At 52.5% G+C, this 17,431-nt stretch overlaps 1 protein-coding gene across 1 annotated transcript in view; it reads right to left on the reverse strand.

The window, feature by feature from the left end:
• The window catches only part of LOC145357059 (leukocyte surface antigen CD53-like), a 53,698-nt gene extending 43,449 nt beyond the window's left edge, over positions 1-10,249 (reverse strand). Inside the window, exon 1 of the mRNA XM_080210131.1 lies at positions 10,131-10,249. The gene's annotated coding sequence lies outside the window, so the exon portion shown is untranslated. The remainder of the gene's footprint in view (positions 1-10,130) is intronic.
• Between the last annotated feature and the right edge of the window lie 7,182 nt (positions 10,250-17,431).

Below are 17,431 nucleotides of genomic sequence, written 5' to 3' on the forward strand. Positions count from 1 at the left end.
ACCACCAAAGCAGAGCACCATTTCCACCCCGCCCCCCAACCCTCACTGCATACCATGTGGGCATGAGGGTCTCGCACTTCCCAGCTCCCAAACCAGAGGCCTCTTCCCCTCGTTCACTCAGGCCGCACCTACCCCTATCCCTGATTTGCCACAATGTTTATCAGCATTCAGCCTTTGATTGGCAGGTTGGATATTTTACCAGGTTTAAGTTCCTCTTTTCCAATCACAATCTTTACAAAGCACACAAGATGCTTCCAAGCATGCAGGGAAGCTCTTTGTGAATGGATAAGTAATCCATCCCTGTCAGTCAAAACATTTAAGGGTGTGGACACCAGGTGCTCATGGTTCCAATGTTAAAACGGTGCATCTTAGTGAAACTGGCCCGCTTCAGTTTCACTTCAAAGGAGTTTCAAAGCAACAATGAGCTGTGAGAGAAAGCAAGAGGTTCCACAGGCAAATACTGACGGCTCATTACACTCAGAGCAGATTAAAGAAGGCTTTCAACATGAGGGCCAATCTCAAATGGGGAATAGAATGCTGAAAGGTTCCAACTATCCAAGGGACATGGAAAATAAAGTCACCACTTCAAAGTTCCAAAGGCAGTAATGAATATTACTTGTATTTTGGAGACAGGAATGAGATTTGTGCAGTTTGTATTTTGGATTTGATTCTTTTCTTGTCATATGTATTGGGATACAGTGAAAAGTATTGTTTCTTGCACACTGTACCGTATCAGAGTGTTCACAGGGGAGAGGGAAAGGAGAGGATGCAAAACAGAGGGTGGAATTCTCCCCAAAAAATTCAAACTGTTAAATTTGTGCAAAAACCAGAGTAAATCAGGTGGTTTTTTTTCAGCAGGATTTTCAAAATGAATCTCCCTGCGCACTACCGGGAGCCTCAGAGAGATTCACACTGAAAATCTGACAGGGTGAGAGGCCTATGTGTGCTGGAGAGGCCGGTAACACAACACTGTGCGGGTCACTGCACATGCACCAACCTGTCAGCACCGAGATCAGCACACTGTAACCACACACTGCCAGCACCCCCCCCGGTAAACCGATCCCACCCAGAGTTATAGCCAACGTGCCAAATTTCCTTAGTCTCCTGAGAAAGTCGAGGCATTGGTGGGCTTTCTTAACTATAGTGTCGGCACGGGGGGACCAGGACAGGTTCTTGGTGATTTGGACAACTAATAACTTGAAGCTCTCGACCATTTCCACTTCGTCCCCATTGATACACTCAGGACACATCCTCCACCACGCTCCCTGATGTCAATGATAATCTCTTTCGTTTTGCTGACATTGAGTGAGACATTACTGTCATCACACCAGTTCACCAGGTTTCTCTCCAATACTCCATTTCATCATTGTCTGAGATCTAACCCATTACAGTGGGTCATCAGCAACGGGAGCAGAATTTGGCCACACAGTTATAGATGTTTAAGGGGCTGAGAACACAGCCTTGTGGGGCCCTGGCATTGAACATAGAACATTACAGCGCAGTACAGGCCCTTCGGCCCTCGATGTTGCGCCGGCCAGTGGAACCAATCTAATGACCCTCTAACCTAAACTATTCCAATGTTATCCATATGCCTATCCACTGACCATTTGAACGCCCTTAAAGTTGGCGAGTCCACAATTGCTGCAGGCAGGGCATTCCACACCCTTACTACCCTCTGAGTAAAGAACCTACCTCTGACATCCGTCCTACAATTACCACCCCTTAATTTAAAGCTATGTCCCCTCGTGTTAGCCATCACCATCCGAGGAGAAAGGCTCTCACTATCCACCCTATCTTAACCCTCTGATCATCTTGTATGCCGCAATTAGGTCACCTCTCAAACTTCTTCCTTCTTACGAAAACAACCTCAAGTCCCTCAGCCTTTCCTCAGAAGACCTTCCCACCATACCAGGCAACATCCTGGTAAAGGATGATCATGGTCTATCTCTACTGGGATGAGATTTGTTACTGTTTGTAATGAGATTTGTTCTGGTTTACATTGCCGAGTGATTCACATGTTGTTAATATAACAATTGTTTCTGCTTGCCGTTTTACATAGATAGCTCCAGTCATTAAACCACTTTAACACCTCCACCTTTACACCCTCAGTGCTAGGCCACACTCATTGTTCTATTTTTGACTATCCCTGTATCATGTGAAATGAAGATTCTCAATGATACAAAGCACCACACTTCCCAGTTACAGTACTCAGTATTCTGTTGGCAATATCTGATCATTTCTCAGTAATTGACAGTTTTACCCAGACTTAGACTTCCAGTCGATAATGAGGAACTGTAATATTTATTGAATATTACATGACTTAATGAGGCCATTTGCTCCCTGCTGTTGGTTCTAGATCTTGGCAGCCACTAAGAAGATAGCCAGAATACCCTGACCTCTGTCCACAGACCCACTATCTTCCTCTTTCCAGTATATACTATTTCAATGGCCTCGGTTCCTTGTCTCATTTCTGTCCTGTATTCAAAAAATCTGTAAATTCCCCCCCGTATTCCTGAAAGATATATAGATTGGAATTACCCTGACTACAAATCCTCCTTCACAGGCTTGTTTCCGACACATTAAACACGAGCTGTCAGGCCCAGCAACTTCCCAAACCCACCCTGTTCCGGAAGTCTCTCTGAGACTATTAGAAAGATCCCATCGGACACATGTTTATTCAGGTCACAAGCTGGAAGAGAATCAACAGAAGGTGCTGGAAATACATTGGCACAATGACTGGCACTGCTGCCTCACAGCGCCAGGGACCCGGGTTCAATTTCCAGCTTGGGTCACTGTCTGTGTGGAGTTTGCACATTCCCCCCATGTCTGTGTGGGTTTCCTCAGAATGCTCTGGTTTTCTCCCACAGTCCAAAGATGTGTCATGCTAAATGCACAGGGGCTGGGCAGGGCGATGGACCTGTGTAAGATACTCTTTTGAAGTACGAGAGCAGACCTGATGGGCTGAATGGCCTCCTGTTGTACTACAGGGATTCCACGGTAGACACAGGGCGTGTCACCCTGCGGGTGAATGACAGAAAAGCAAGAGTGTCCGGGGCAGGAGTGACCAGGGCCGGAGTGACCGGGGGCAGGAGTGGCCGGGGGCAGGAGTGGCCGGGGGCAGGAGTGACCGGGGGCAGGAGTGGCCGGGGGCAGGAGTGGCCGGGGGCAGGAGTGGCCGGGGGCAGGAGTGACCGGGGGCAGGAGTGACCGGGGGCAGGAGTGGCCGGGGGCAGGAGTGGCCGGGGCCGGAGTGGCCGGGGCCGGAGTGGCTGGGGGGCAGGAGTGGCCGGGGGACTGGAGTGACCAGGGCCGGAGTGTCCGGGGCAGGAGTGGCCGGGGCCGGAGTGGCCGGGGGCAGGAGTGGCCGGGGCCGGAGTGGCCGGGGCCGGAGTGGCTGGGGGGCAGGAGTGGCCGGGGGACTGGAGTGACCAGGGCCGGAGTGTCCGGGGCAGGAGTGGCCGGGGCCGGAGTGGCCGGGGGCAGGAGTGACCGGGGGACTGGAGTGACCAGGGCCGGAGTGTCCGGGGCAGGAGAGGCCGGGGCCGGAGTGGCCGGGGGCAGGAGTGACCGGGGGCCGGAGTGTCCGGGGCAGGAGAGGCCGGGGCCGGAGTGGCCGGGGGCAGGAGTGACCGGGGGCAGGAGTGGCCAGGGGCAGGAGTGACCAGGGCCGGAGTGGCCAGGGGCAGGAGTGACCGGGGGGCAGGAGAGGCCGGGGTCAGGAGTGAACGGGGCAGGAGTGGCCGGGGGCAGGAGTGACCGGGGGCAGGAGTGGCCAGGGGCAGGAGTGACCGGGGGGCAGGAGTGGCCGGGGGCAGGAGTGACCGGGGGGCAGGAGTGGCCGGGGGCAGGAGTGACCGGGGGCAGGAGTGACCAGGGCCGGAGTGGCCAGGGGCAGGAGTGACCGGGGGGCAGGAGAGGCCGGGGTCAGGAGTGAACGGGGCAGGAGTGGCCGGGGGCAGGAGTGACCGGGGGCAGGAGTGGCCAGGGGCAGGAGTGACCAGGGCCGGAGTGGCCAGGGGCAGGAGTGACCGGGGGCAGGAGTGGCCAGGGGCAGGAGTGACCGGGGGGCAGGAGTGGCCGGGGGCAGGAGTGGCCTGGGGCAGGAGTGGCCGGGGGCAGGAGTGACCGGGGGCAGGAGTGGCCAGGGGCAGGAGTGACCGGGGGGCAGGAGTGGCCGGGGTCAGGAGTGACCAGGGCCGGAGTGGCCAGGGGCAGGAGTGACCGGGGGGCAGGAGTGGCCGGGGGCAGGAGTGGCCTGGGGCAGGAGTGGCCGGGGGCTGGAGTGGCCGGGGGCAGGAGTGGCCGGGGGACTGGAGTGACCAGGGGCAGGAGTGGTAGGGGGCAGGAGAGGCCGGGGGCAGGAGTGGCCGGGGGCAGGAGTGATCAGGGCCGGAGTGGCCAGGGGCAGGAGTGGCCGGGGGACTGGAGTGACCAGGGGCAGGAGTGGCCGGAGGCAGGAGAGGCCGGGGGCAGGAGTGGCCGGGGGCAGGAGTGGCCGGGGGCAGGAGTGATCAGGGCCGGAGTGGCCGGGGGCAGGAGTGCTGGGGGCAGGAGTGACCGGGGGCAGGAGTGGCCGGGGGCAGGAGTGATCAGGGCTGGAGTGGCTGGGGGCAGGAGTGACCGGGGGCAGGAGTGGCCGGGGGCAGGAGTGACCGGGGGACTGGAGTGGCCGGGGGCAGGAGTGGCCGGGGGACTGGAGTGACCGGGGGCAGGAGTGGTGGGGGGCAGGAGTGACCGGGGGCAGGAGTGGCCGGGGGCAGGAGTGACCGGGGGCAGAAGAGGCCGGGGGCAGGAGTGGCAGGAGGCAGGAGTGGCCGGGGGACTGGAGTGGCCGGGGGCAGAAGAGGCCGGGGGCAGGAGTGACCGGGGGACTGGAGTGACCGGGGGCAGGAGTGGTGGGGGGCAGGAGTGACCGGGGGCAGGAGTGGCCGGGGGCAGGAGTGACCGGGGGCAGAAGAGGCCGGGGGCAGGAGTGGCAGGAGGCAGGAGTGGCCGGGGGACTGGAGTGGCCGGGGGCAGAAGAGGCCGGGGGCAGGAGTGGCAGGAGGCAGGAGTGGCCGGGGGACTGGAGTGACCGGGGTCAGGAGAGGCCGGGGGCAGGAGTGGCAGGAGGCAGGAGTGGCCGGGGGACTGGAGTGGCCGGGGGCAGAAGAGGCCGGGGGCAGGAGTGGCAGGAGGCAGGAGTGACCGGGGGACTGGAGTGACCGGGGGCAGGAGTGGTGGGGGGCAGGAGTGACCGGGGGCAGAAGAGGCCGGGGGCAGGAGTGGCAGGAGGCAGGAGTGGCCGGGGGACTGGAGTGGCCGGGGGCAGAAGAGGCCGGGGGCAGGAGTGGCAGGAGGCAGGAGTGACCGGGGGACTGGAGTGACCGGGGGCAGGAGTGGTGGGGGGCAGGAGTGTCCGGGGGCAGGAGTGTCCGGGGGCAGGAGTGGCTGGGGGCAGGAGAGGCCGGGGGCAGGAGTGGCCGGGGGCAGGAGTGACCGGGGGACTGGAGTGACCGGGGGACTGGAGTGACCGGGGGCAGGAGTGGTGGGGGGCAGGAGTGGCCGGGGGCAGGAGAGACCGGGGGCAGGAGTGTCCGGGGGTCAGGAGTGGCCGGGGCAGGAGAGGCCGGGGGCAGGAGTGGCCGGGGGCAGGAGAGGCTGGGGGGGTAATTTTCATGGGGTTTTAAAGACCCCTTTTGCCTCTTCTGTTTTAATTTACAAATGTCAATATTTCTTCATAGAATCAGAGAATCTTTGACAAGGAGACAGGCCCTGTGGCCCAAACTGGTCCATGCTGACAAAATTGCCCATTTAAGCTAACCCCATTTCTCTGTATTTGGCCCATATCCATCTAAACCTTTCCTATCCATGTATCTGCTCAAATGTCTTTTAAATGTTGGCAATGTCCCTGCCTCAACCACTTCCTCCAGTAACTCATTCCACATACATACCACCCTCTGTGTAAAAAAGTTTCCCCTCAGGTTCCCATTCATTCTTTCCACTCTTAACTTAAACCTATGCCCTCGAGTTTTTGATTTCCCAACCCAGGGAAAAAGACTGAGTGCATTCACCTTGTCCATGCCTCTCATGATCTTATACACTTCTATAAGATCATCCCTCAGTCTCCTACACTCCAAAGAAAAAGGTCCTAGCCTGTCCAATCTCTCCCTATAACTCAGTCCCCTGAGTCCTGGCAACATCCTTGTAAATCTCTTCTGCGCTCTCTCCAGTTTAATGAAATCTTTCTTGTAGCAAGGCGACCAAACGGAACACAATACTCCAGGCACGGCCTCACCAACGTCCTGTAAAACTGCAACATAACTTCCCAACTTCTAAACTCAATGCCCTGACTGATGAAAGCCAGCATGCCAAAAGCCTTCTTCACTGCCCTATCTACTTGTGACTCCACCTTTACAGAACCATGCACCTGAATTCCAAGGTCCCTCTATTCCATGATACTCCCGAAAGCCTGACCATTCATTGTGAAAGTACTACTTTGATTCGACTTTCCAAAATGCAATACCTCACATTTAAGTGTTCGAACTCCATTTGCCATTTCTTGGCCCATTTCCCCAGCTGATCAAGATCCTGCTGCAATCTTTAATAACCTCCCTCACTATCTACAATACAACCTATTTTAGTATCATCTGCAAACTTGCTGATCATGCCATGTATGTTCTCATCCAATTCATTGATATAGATAACAATGGGCCCAGCACTGACCCCTGAGGCACACTACTAGTCACAGACCTCAAGTCTGACAACCATTTTTCCACTATTACCCTCTGCTTCCTACCATCAAGCCAATTTATATCCAATTTGTCAACTATCCTTAGATTCCATGTGATCTAACCTTCCAGAGCAGCCTACTATGTGGAACTGTCCAACGAGGGGCATACAGGCGATGGGTCGTACTTGGGCTGCTCTTGGTTGTTCGAGATTGGCCTAGTGCTTCATGTCGTTAGGGTGTGCTTAAACTGGACCAGATACTGGGCAAGACGACAGCTCAGTGACTATCACTGATTGCTGTGCAGACACATGGATTTGGGCCGGTGTCTGTGGGAGTTTGCACATTCTCCCCGTGCTTGCGTGGGTTTTCTCCGGGTGCTCCGGTTTCCTCCCACACCCCAAAGATGTGCTGTTAGGCTGATTGGCAGGAATAAATTGTCCCTAAATTAGTTTCCCTCAATGTGGAATGCCATAAACAATAGATAAGGGTCATGGGTGGAGGGGGGGACTGGTGTTAAGATGGCGGCGCGGGCTCGTTGGGCCAAAGGGCCTGTTTCCCGGGCTGTTTTTGTTCTTTGTTCTTTGTTTGTTGTTAACTTTCTCAAAAGCCTTACTGAAGTCCAAATAGACTATGTCTACTGCTCTGCCCTCATCAACCTTCCTTGCCACTTCATCAAAGAACTCTAACAAATTTCCCATGCACAAAGCCATGCTGGCTACTCCTAATCAAACTCGATCTTTCCAAATGCCTGTACAATTTATCTTTCAGAATCCTCTCTAGTAACTTACCCACCACAGATGTTAGGCTTACTGATCTACAATTCCCAAGTCTTTCTTTGTGCCCCTTCTTAAATAAGGGCACAACATTTGCTACCCTCCAGTTCTCTGGTACTTCGTCCCGTGGCTAACAATGATGCAAATATCTCAGCCAGAGCTCCCGCAATTTGTTCTCAAGCCCCACACAGTGTTCTTACATATACCTAGTTAGGGTCAGGAGATTTATCCACCTTCATACATTTTAATACATCCATCATCTCCTTTACTGTAATGTGAATTGCCTCCAATATATCATCATTAACTTTCCCAGGTTTTCGAGTCTTCATGTCTTTCTCCACAGTAACCAGAGGAGAAATATTCATTGAGAACTTCGACTGTTTCCTGTGGTTTCACACATACGTGTCCACTTTGGTCCTTGAGAGGTCCTATTGTTTTTCCTTGAATATACCTAAATAATTCCTTTGGATTCACCTCAGCCAAAGCTACCTCATTTGCCCTCTGAATTTCCTTCTTGAGGATACTCCTGTATCTCCTGTACACCTCCAAGCAATCCCTTGATCCCAGTTGCTTGTACCTGAACCATGTCCCCTTTCTCCTGGCCAAAATCTCGCCATGTTCTGTCATCCAGGGTTCCCTCCCTCTACCAGCCTTGTCCTTCAGCCTAACAGAATCATATGGAGCTGACGCTCTACCACCTTTCCAGCCCCGGAATCGGAAATCTCCCTTGGCTTCAGGTGGGATTTTATGATCTCACCCATAGACCCTCCCCCTTTGCCGTTAAATAACCAATCTAACGAACTCTTGCAAGATCCTATCTAATTCAAACAAACTTCATCTTGCCCCAATTTAGAACTTGCACTTCTGGACCAGTTTTGTTCTTTTTCCATAAATATTTTAAAAATAATAGTACTATGGTCACAGTCCCAAAGTGATCCCTGGCCGTCACCTCACTCACTTGTCCTATTTCCTAAGAGTAGGTGAAGTTTGCCCTTTCCCGAATAGGACTCTCCCTGAACACATGTAAAAAACACCACCCCATATAAGCCCTTAACACCACGGCAGTCCCAGTCTATGTTAGGAAAATTAAAATCTCCAACTATGACAACCCTATTACTCCTGTAAGTTTCCCCAGTCTCCTTGCATATTTGTTTTTCTAGTTCCATTGACTATCTGGGAGTCTATAGTACAACCCCAAAACGGTCACCATCCCTTTCTTTCTTAGTTCCACGCACAAAGCCTCACTGGATGATCCCTCGGTTGTTTCATCTCTGCCTACTGTTGTAATGCTCTCCTTAATCAAAAATGCAGCTCGCCCTCTTCTCTTTCTTCAGCTCTGGCCTGCCTAAAGCAGCTGTAGCCTGAACATTAAGCTGCCAGTCCTGTCCGTCCCTTAATCAGGTTTCAGTTATGGCTATAATATCCCAGTCCCATGTCCATGCCCTGAGTTCATCAGCTTTAGCTGTTAGCCCTCTTGCATTGAAATAGATGCAATTTAATCTGACAGATATTCCATTCCTTGCCATGCTCCTGTCTATCATGTCTATTCAGCTTGCCATTGCTGAGTACTGCCTCTCCTTTCAGCCCCTCATTTGCCTCCCTGCTGCTGAGGATCACACTCCCCTGCCTTGTAGCACTGGCAAATCTGCCTCCCAGGATATTGGTTCCCCTCCAGTTCAGATACAACTCGTCCAACCTGTCTTCAAAAAGAAAAACTTATAATGATAGGCCTCCTTCCAAAACTTCAGAAAATTCCAAAGCATCTTCCTGCTTTCCAGCACACACGGTGGGTGGGTGGGAGGAGAGGAGAGGAGAGGGATCTGGCAGTGATATTGTGATTGGACTGATTGGACTGAGAATCCAGATGTTACATTCTTAATCATGGTGTGAGGGTCAATGGTGAAGCTTTCATTATGTCCTTTAGAGAAAGAGGTTTGCTGTCCTTACCCAATCTGGCCTACATGAGACTCCAGATCCACAGCAATATGGTTGACTTTTAACTGTCCTCTGAAATGGCCTCTCAGTCGAAGGGCAATTAAGGATGGACAATAAATGCTGGCCCAGGGAGATGTTCAGATCGGGTAAATGAATAAAAAAGAATGGGTATTTTTGAAGTTGCTGTAGTAATGTAGGCCAGTCGGCTTACACATAGCAGGCAGGGAAGGAGCACGTTGTCTGTTTGAGTCAGGGTTAAGTATTAGCCTGACAGGATGAAATATTGGCTGGGTAAGATGAGGAGTATTCCCCGCTCTTCTTCCAAAACGTGCCGTGGCTTTTTTTCTTTTCACACAGATTGCAGAGAGGAGCCTGATTTTAACCCCCGTACACGAGACAGCTCTCCCTCAGCATCGCACAGGACCAGCAGCCTCAACCTTGTTCTCAAGGGTCTCCAGAGCGAGGACTTTAACCCAGAATCTGTGACTCGCAAGGTGGAGAGCTAGCCCTGAGCCACGGCTGTACCTGCCTTTGAACACTGTCAGTGGTCTGAACTTCCCCAGGAGAGAAAACCAATATAACTTGGGAAATGGCTGGCACTGGTCCTGCATAAAGTCAAACTGAACCACAGTTCAAAGCAATACCAAGTTTTACTGGCTATGTCTTTGTCTCCCAGTCTGAGCTGGGCTGATAGACAATCTGATCCCTACCTTGTCAGTGACTGCTCTCCTTGTATGTCTCCCTCTGAGCTCTCGAAACGCAGGCTGTTGAACCGTTCGCTGTTTCACTCTGAAGGAACCTTTTTTTTTCTAACAACTGCTTCTCACTTTTGGTCCCTTGTAGTTTCGTTTCCTTTCCGGTCTGCCTGAGCAAGGCGAGGGCTGGGAGGAAGTTACAAATGCGCCCATGTCACGTCAATGCTTTTGCAACATAGTGACAATGGATTTCTGTTTGATGAATAGCATTAACCATCTGTCAGTTAGAAGGTGTTGGGAGGGCAGAGGGAAGTGAGTAAGATTTTCCATGTCGCCGCTATTGACATAACTCACTGCACGCGCCAACTTGGTCGCATTTTGTGTACATTGGTTAAATGCAACTTCACTTAATCACATCAAACAATGGAAGGGCAGAGTCAGAAAACTGTTGGGGTTTTCCACTGGGAGGTTTTTAATGGAGCAGTGAGCAAGACATCCCTGTGACCTTTCTAATATTGTCCAGCGATGACAAAGTTATCGTTGACATTTCAACTTCAGGCAATGGCAACTCAGGTCTAATAGATTCACTGTGAGCTGAAGGGGGTGATGGTGAGCCCCGCTCTGGCAGTCTGCCCGAGCGGCGGTGGGGATCGAGTTTGGTGAAACCTGGAAGTCACAAATCTCACCAATCTCTGATCCGTCATCCCGCATCATCAACATAATCACATTCATATCCACATCGAGCACTCATGTGATTTAAATATATTTCAATACAATTAAAGGCCCTCTCATCATATAAAGCTGCAACCCCCCCTCCCCAAAGCATATTTTCAGATATGAACTTATCGTGGGATTCCCCCCGTCTCCCCCACAAAGATGTAAAAGTGAGTATAACCCCACAGGAGAGGGACATGCCTAGACAGTGGCCTGGCAATGCCCCCAGTACCGTACATAAGAACATAAGAAATAGGAGCAGGAGTCGGCCATCTAGCCCTTCGAGCCTGCCCCGCCATTCAATAAGATCATGGCTGATCTGAAGTGGATCAGTTCCACTTTCCCGCCTTCTCCCCATAACCCTTAATTCCCTTGCCTGCCAAAAACCTATCTATCTGTGACTTAAATATATTTAGCGAGGTAGCCTCCACCACTTCAACGGGCAGAGAATTCCAGAGATTCACCACCCTTTGAATGAAGAAGTTCCTCCTCAACTCCATTCTAAACTGCATCCCCCTTATCTTGAGGCTGTGCCCTCTCGTCCTGCTGTCCTTTTTGAGCGGGAAGAGTCTCTCCACCTCTACCCTATGCATCCCCTTCATTATCTTATACGTCTCTATAAGATCCCCCCTCATCCTTCTAAACTCCAACGAGTACAGACCCAGTCTATTTAGTCTCTCTTCATAGTCCAATCCCCTCATCTCCAGTATCAGCCTAGTGAACCTCCTCTGCACTCCCTCCAAGGCCAAAATATCCTTGCGTAATTGCGGCGACCAAAACTGCACACAGTACTCCAGCTGCGGCCTCACCAGTACCCTGTACAGTTGCAGCAAGACCTCCCTGCTTTTATATTCTATCCCCCTCGCTATAAAGGCCAACATTCCATTTGCCTTCTTGATCACCTGCTGCACCTGCAGACTGGGTTTTTGTGATTCATGCACAAGGACCCCCAGGTCCCTCTGCACCGTAGCATGCTGCAGCTTTTTGCCCTTTAAATAGTAATCCCTCCTACTATTAATCCTGCCAAAGTGGATAACCTTGTACTTGCTAACATTGTACTCCATCTGCCAGGTCCTCGCCCACTCTCTTAGCCTATCTAGATCCCTCTGCAGACTTTCTACACCCTCCGCACAATTTGCTTTTCCACTCATCTTCATGTCATCAGCAAATTTCGACACCCTACACTCAGCCCCCTCCTCCAGATCATCTATATAAATGGTAAATAGCTGAGGCCCCAGCACCAATCCCTGGGGCACTCCACTAGTCACCAACCGCCAATCAGAATAGCACCCATTGATACCAACTCTCTGCCTCCTATTAGACAGTAAAAAGTCTGACAACACCAGGTTTTAGTCCAACCTATTTATTTGATAATATTCTCACTAGCTTTCGAGGGGACAGCCTCTTCGTCAGGTGAATGGAGAGTTCTGGCCTCAGTCTGAGGCCAGAACTCTCCATTCACCTGACGAAGAGGCTGTCCCCTCGAAAGCTAGTGAGAATATTATCAAATAAATAGGTTGGACTAAAACCTGGTGTTGTCAGACTTTTTACTGTGTTTACGCCAGTCCAACGCTCCTATTAGACAACCAATCCTCTATCCACGCTAACACCTTACCCCCAACTCCATGCACCCTAACCTTCTGAAGGAACTTTTTGTGCAGCACCTTATCAAACGCCTTCTGAAAATCGAGAAACGCCACATCCACCGGTTCCCCTCTGTCTACCGCATTAGTCACATCCTCATAGAATTCCAATAAATTTGTCAGACACGACTTCCCCTTAAACGAATCCGTGCTGCGTCTGCTCTATCAAACAATTCTTCTCAAGGTGCCTCGCTATTTCTTCTTTGATGACGGATTCAAGCATTTTTCCCACATCGAGTCTGCACCGAACACAATCCTACCCAGGTCCTACCCCCATATCCCTACATATTAAACCCACTAATCCCCTCTAACTACACATCCCTGGACCCTAAGGGGCAATTTCTTAGCATGGCCAATCAACCTAACCTGCACATCTTTGGACTGTGGGAGGAAACCGGAGCACCCGGAGGAAACCCACACAGATACGAGGAGAATGTGCAAACTTCACACAGACAGTGACCCGAGCCGGGAATCAAACACAGAATCCTGGAGCTCTGAAGCAGTAGTACTAACCACTGTGCTACCGTGCTGCCCACAGTGGTGGAGATCCATTAATTTATGGTGGTGGGTAGGGGAGAGTGCGTGCAGAGCTGGGGGTGTTGGTAATGGCTGTTTGGGTAGGGTTTGGGTAGAAAGAATCTGATGCTGGTGACATTCAGGGGAAGGACAGGAGAATGCCAGCATTGACATTGTGCATGGGCAAGGGGAAATCTTGTTATTGATTGAGGGAGGGGGAGTGTTGTCTCTGACTGGGGGAGGGGGAGTTTGTCTGACTGGACAAGGGGGAAATGCTGTCTCTGATCGGGCGAGGGTAAATGTTGTCTCTAATCGGGCAAGGGGGAGTGATGTCTCTGATTGGATGAGGGGGAAACTGATTGGGGGAAGGGAGGAAAATGCTGTCTCTGATTGGGTGAGGAGGAATGTTGTCTCTGATTGGGTGACAGGGAATGTTGGCTTTGATTGGGTGAGGGGGAGTGTTGTCTCTGATTGGACAAGGGAGAATGTTGTTATTGATTGGGGGGGGGGGAGAGGGGGAATGTTGTCTCTGATTGGGCAAGGATGAGTGTTGTCATTGATTGGGGGAGGGTGAAATATTGTCTATGATTGGGGGAAGGGGAATATTGTCTCTGATTAGGGGAAGGGGAGGAGGAATGTTGTCTTTGATTGGACGAGGGGGAATGTTGTCTCTGATTGGTAGGGTGAATATTGGGTCTGATAGGTGGGGCGAATGTTGGCTCTGATTGGTTGAGGGGGAATGTTGTCTATGATTGGTGGGGCACATGTTGGCTCTGAGTGTGAAAATCCAATGTGAAAATTAGCTTTCCAGCATCAATCCTCCCATTAAAAATGACAAAAGATGAGACTTTTTAAATAAGAGAACTTTAGTTATCAGATTAGCACTCCTGAAGTGGATGCCACTTCCACTTCATTATCATTAGCCCATGAATCCAAAAACAGAGCTAATGTTCTGGGGTCCCAGGTTCGAATCCTGTCACAGCAGATGGGGCAATTTGAATTCAACAGAAAACATCTTGACGTGAGAATCTACTGATAACCATGAAACCGTTGTTGGAAAAACCTATCCGGTTCACTAATGTGTTTTAGGGAAGGAAATCTGCCATCCTTACCCTGTCTGGCCTAAACGTGACTCCAGAACCACAGCAATGTGGTTGAATCTCAACTGCCTTTGGACAACGAGGGATGGGCAATAAATACTGGCCAGCAATGCCCTGCGAATCAATTTTTAAAAATCTTGAAAGGGTTTATTTACATATGATTTCTGTTTTCACCCCTATTTTGCAATAATGAAGAGGCATTGACGTTATAAGGACGATTTAAGCTCCTCGATGTTCCTGAGAGGTCACGAGGGGATCCACAGCTTAGGAACCCTGCTGAGATAGAATGATACTTAACAGCTGAAGAAAATGGAAGGATAAATATAAATATATTACACACATTGTTTGCTTGTTATGTGCTTAGCATTTCTATGTCTCTGACGATGTTATTAAGGCAGCAGAACCTGCAGATGATGGCATTTTCAAACATCTGCTGCCCTTGTCCTTCTAGGTGGTAAAGCTCATGGGTTTGGGAGGTGTTGTTGAAGGAGCTTTGGTGAGTTGATGCAGTGCATCCTGCAGCTTCATTCCGCTCCCACCGTGCACCGGTGGTGGAGGCAGTGAACGTTAAAGGTGGTGCATGGGGTGCCAATCAAGTGGGCTGCTTTGCCTGGGTGGTGTTGGACTTCTTGGAGCTGCACTCATCCAGTCAAGTGGGGAGTATCCCATCACACTCCTGACCTGTGCCTTTGTAGATGGTGGAAAGGCCTTGGGGAGTCAGGAGGAGAGTTCCTCACGGCAGAATTCCCGGCCTCTGACCTGCATTTTGTAGTGATATGACTGGTCTGGTTCGGTTTTTGGTTAATGGTAACCCCCATGTTGTTGATAGTGAGGGATTCAGCAATGGTAATGTTATTGAATAATTTGATTTGTTATTGTCACATGTATTAGTATACAATGGCAGGGATTCTCCCAAAAAAACTTCCAGGTTTCGAATTTGCGAGAAAACTGGAGTAAATCACGTTTTTTTTCGGCCTGAGTGATTGAGTTACTTTCGATTCAGCCTAACTGCTGATGGTATTTCTGCGCACACAGATAGTGGGGAAAATAGAACAATGTGATGGCAGCTTCAGCTGTGTGTGAGGAAGTGCCGACAAATTCAGAAATTAAACATCATTAATTGCTATTTCAGTGCCACCACAATCACTTCTCCCTACAGCTTCCTCTTTCACTCCCACATTCCAGTTTCAGATAAAACAGCCATCCCTCCCACGGTGAATCACAGAATACCGAGAGCAGGTTATGGCCACAGGTGGCAATGGTTTTGATGGAAACCTGTGCCTTGCAATGTTAAGGAGCTGAATGGATAGCTGGAGAGGGTGTCAGTGGCCGAGACCCCCCCCTGAGCTGGAGAGAGTGTCAGTGGCTGAGACGTCCCCCTGAGCTGGAGAGAGTGTCAGTGGCCGAGACCCCCCTCCCCTGAGCTGGAGAGAGTGTCAGTGGCCGAGACCCCCCTCCCCTGAGCTGGAGAGAGTGTCAGTGGCCGAGACCCCCCTCCCCTGAGCTGGAGAGAGTGTCAGTGGCCGAGACCCCCCCTCCCCTGAGCTGGGGAGAGTGTCAGTGACCAGGGGCAGACCTCCCCCTGAGCTGGAGAGAGTGTCAGTGGCCGAGGCCCCCCTCCCCTGAGCTGGGGAGAGTGCTGAGACCCCCCTCCCCCTGAGCTGGGGAGAGTGTCAGTGGCCGAGACCCCCCTCCCCTGAGCTGGAGAGAGTGTCAGTGGCCGAGACCCCCCTCCCCTGAGCTGGAGAGAGTGTCAGTGGCCGAGACCCCCCTCCCCTGAGCTGGGGAGAGTGTCAGTGGCCGAGACCCCCCTCCCCTGAGCTGGGGAGAGTGCTGAGACCCCCCTCCCCCTGAGCTGGGGAGAGTGTCAGTGGCCGAGACCCCCCTCCCCTGAGCTGGGGAGAGTGCTGAGACCCCCCTCCCCCTGAGCTGGGGAGAGTGTCAGTGGCCGAGACCCCCCTCCCCTGAGCTGGGGAGAGTGCTGAGACCCCCCTCCCCCTGAGCTGGGGAGAGTGTCAGTGGCCGAGACCCCCCTCCCCTGAGCTGGGGAGAGTGCTGAGACCCCCCTCCCCCTGAGCTGGGGAGAGTGTCAGTGGCCGAGACCCCCCTCCCCTGAGCTGGGGAGAGTGCTGAGACCCCCCTCCCCCTGAGCTGGGGAGAGTGTCAGTGGCCGAGACCCCCCTCCCCTGAGCTGGGGAGAGTGTCAGTGACCAGAGGCAGACTTCACCCTGAGCTGGGGAGAGTGTCAGTGACCAGGGGCAGACCTCCCCCTGAGCTGGGGAGAGTGTCAGTGACCAGGGGCAGACCTCCCCCTGAGCTGGAGAGAGTGTCAGTAGCCGAGACCCCCCTCCCCTGAGCTGGGGAGAGTGCTGAGACCCCCCTCCCCCTGAGCTGGAGAGAGTGTCAGTGGCCGAGACCCCCCTCCCCTGAGCTGGAGAGAGTGTCAGTGGCCAGAGGCAGACTTCACCCTGAGCTGGGGAGAGTGTCAGTGACCAGGGGCAGACCTCCCCCTGAGCTGGGGAGAGTGTCAGTGACCAGGGGCAGACCTCCCCCTGAGCTGGAGAGAGTGTCAGTGGCCGAGACCCCCCTCCCCTGAGCTGGGGAGAGTGCTGAGACCCCCCTCCCACTGAGCTGGGGAGAGTGTCAGTGGCCGAGACCCCCCTCCCCTGAGCTGGGGAGAGTGTCAGTGACCAGGGGCAGACTTCACCCTGAGCTGGGGAGAGTGTCAGTGACCAGGGGCAGACTTCACCCTGAGCTGGGGAGAGTGTCAGTGACCAGAGGCAGACTTCACCCTGAGCTGGGGAGAGTGTCCCTGGCCAGGGGCAGACTTCACCCTGAGCTGGGGAGAGTGTCCCTGGCCAGGGGCAGACTTCACCCTGAGCTGGGGAGAGTGTCCCTGGCCAGGGGCAGACTTCACCCTGAGCTGGAGAAGGGACAGGGTGCTGAAGCAGGTCCACGCTGAAGCGTGGGACTGAGAATGTGCTAACTGGGGCTAGGAGGTGAGCTAACAGATCTCCAAAAGCATGCAGCATCTGGTCATGCAGATTCCCACTCTAATCTTAGCTTCAGAAACTGCTTTGCGTTAACTCCACCACACCCTGTTCATTTCTCCTTCTCCAGGAACTGAAAGGAGATTTCTCTTGGCGAAACGGGTATTTTTTCTCTCTCTATTTTGAGAATTTCCTCATCAGCTTCTGCTTTGTTTGTTTATAGATTTGTCATTCTCACCCTGGTCTCAATGTCACAGAATCAACTTCCAGAGCTGAAAGAGGCCATTCAGCCCACTGTGTTGCTATACAGATGTAGCCCTTGATACCCATTGGGTCGCAGTATTCCTAGTCTC

The sequence above is a fragment of the Carcharhinus amblyrhynchos genome, chromosome 22 (assembly GCF_965287045.1).
Source record: "Carcharhinus amblyrhynchos chromosome 22, sCarAmb.v2.hapA, whole genome shotgun sequence".
Lineage (NCBI taxonomy): Eukaryota > Metazoa > Chordata > Chondrichthyes > Carcharhiniformes > Carcharhinidae > Carcharhinus > Carcharhinus amblyrhynchos.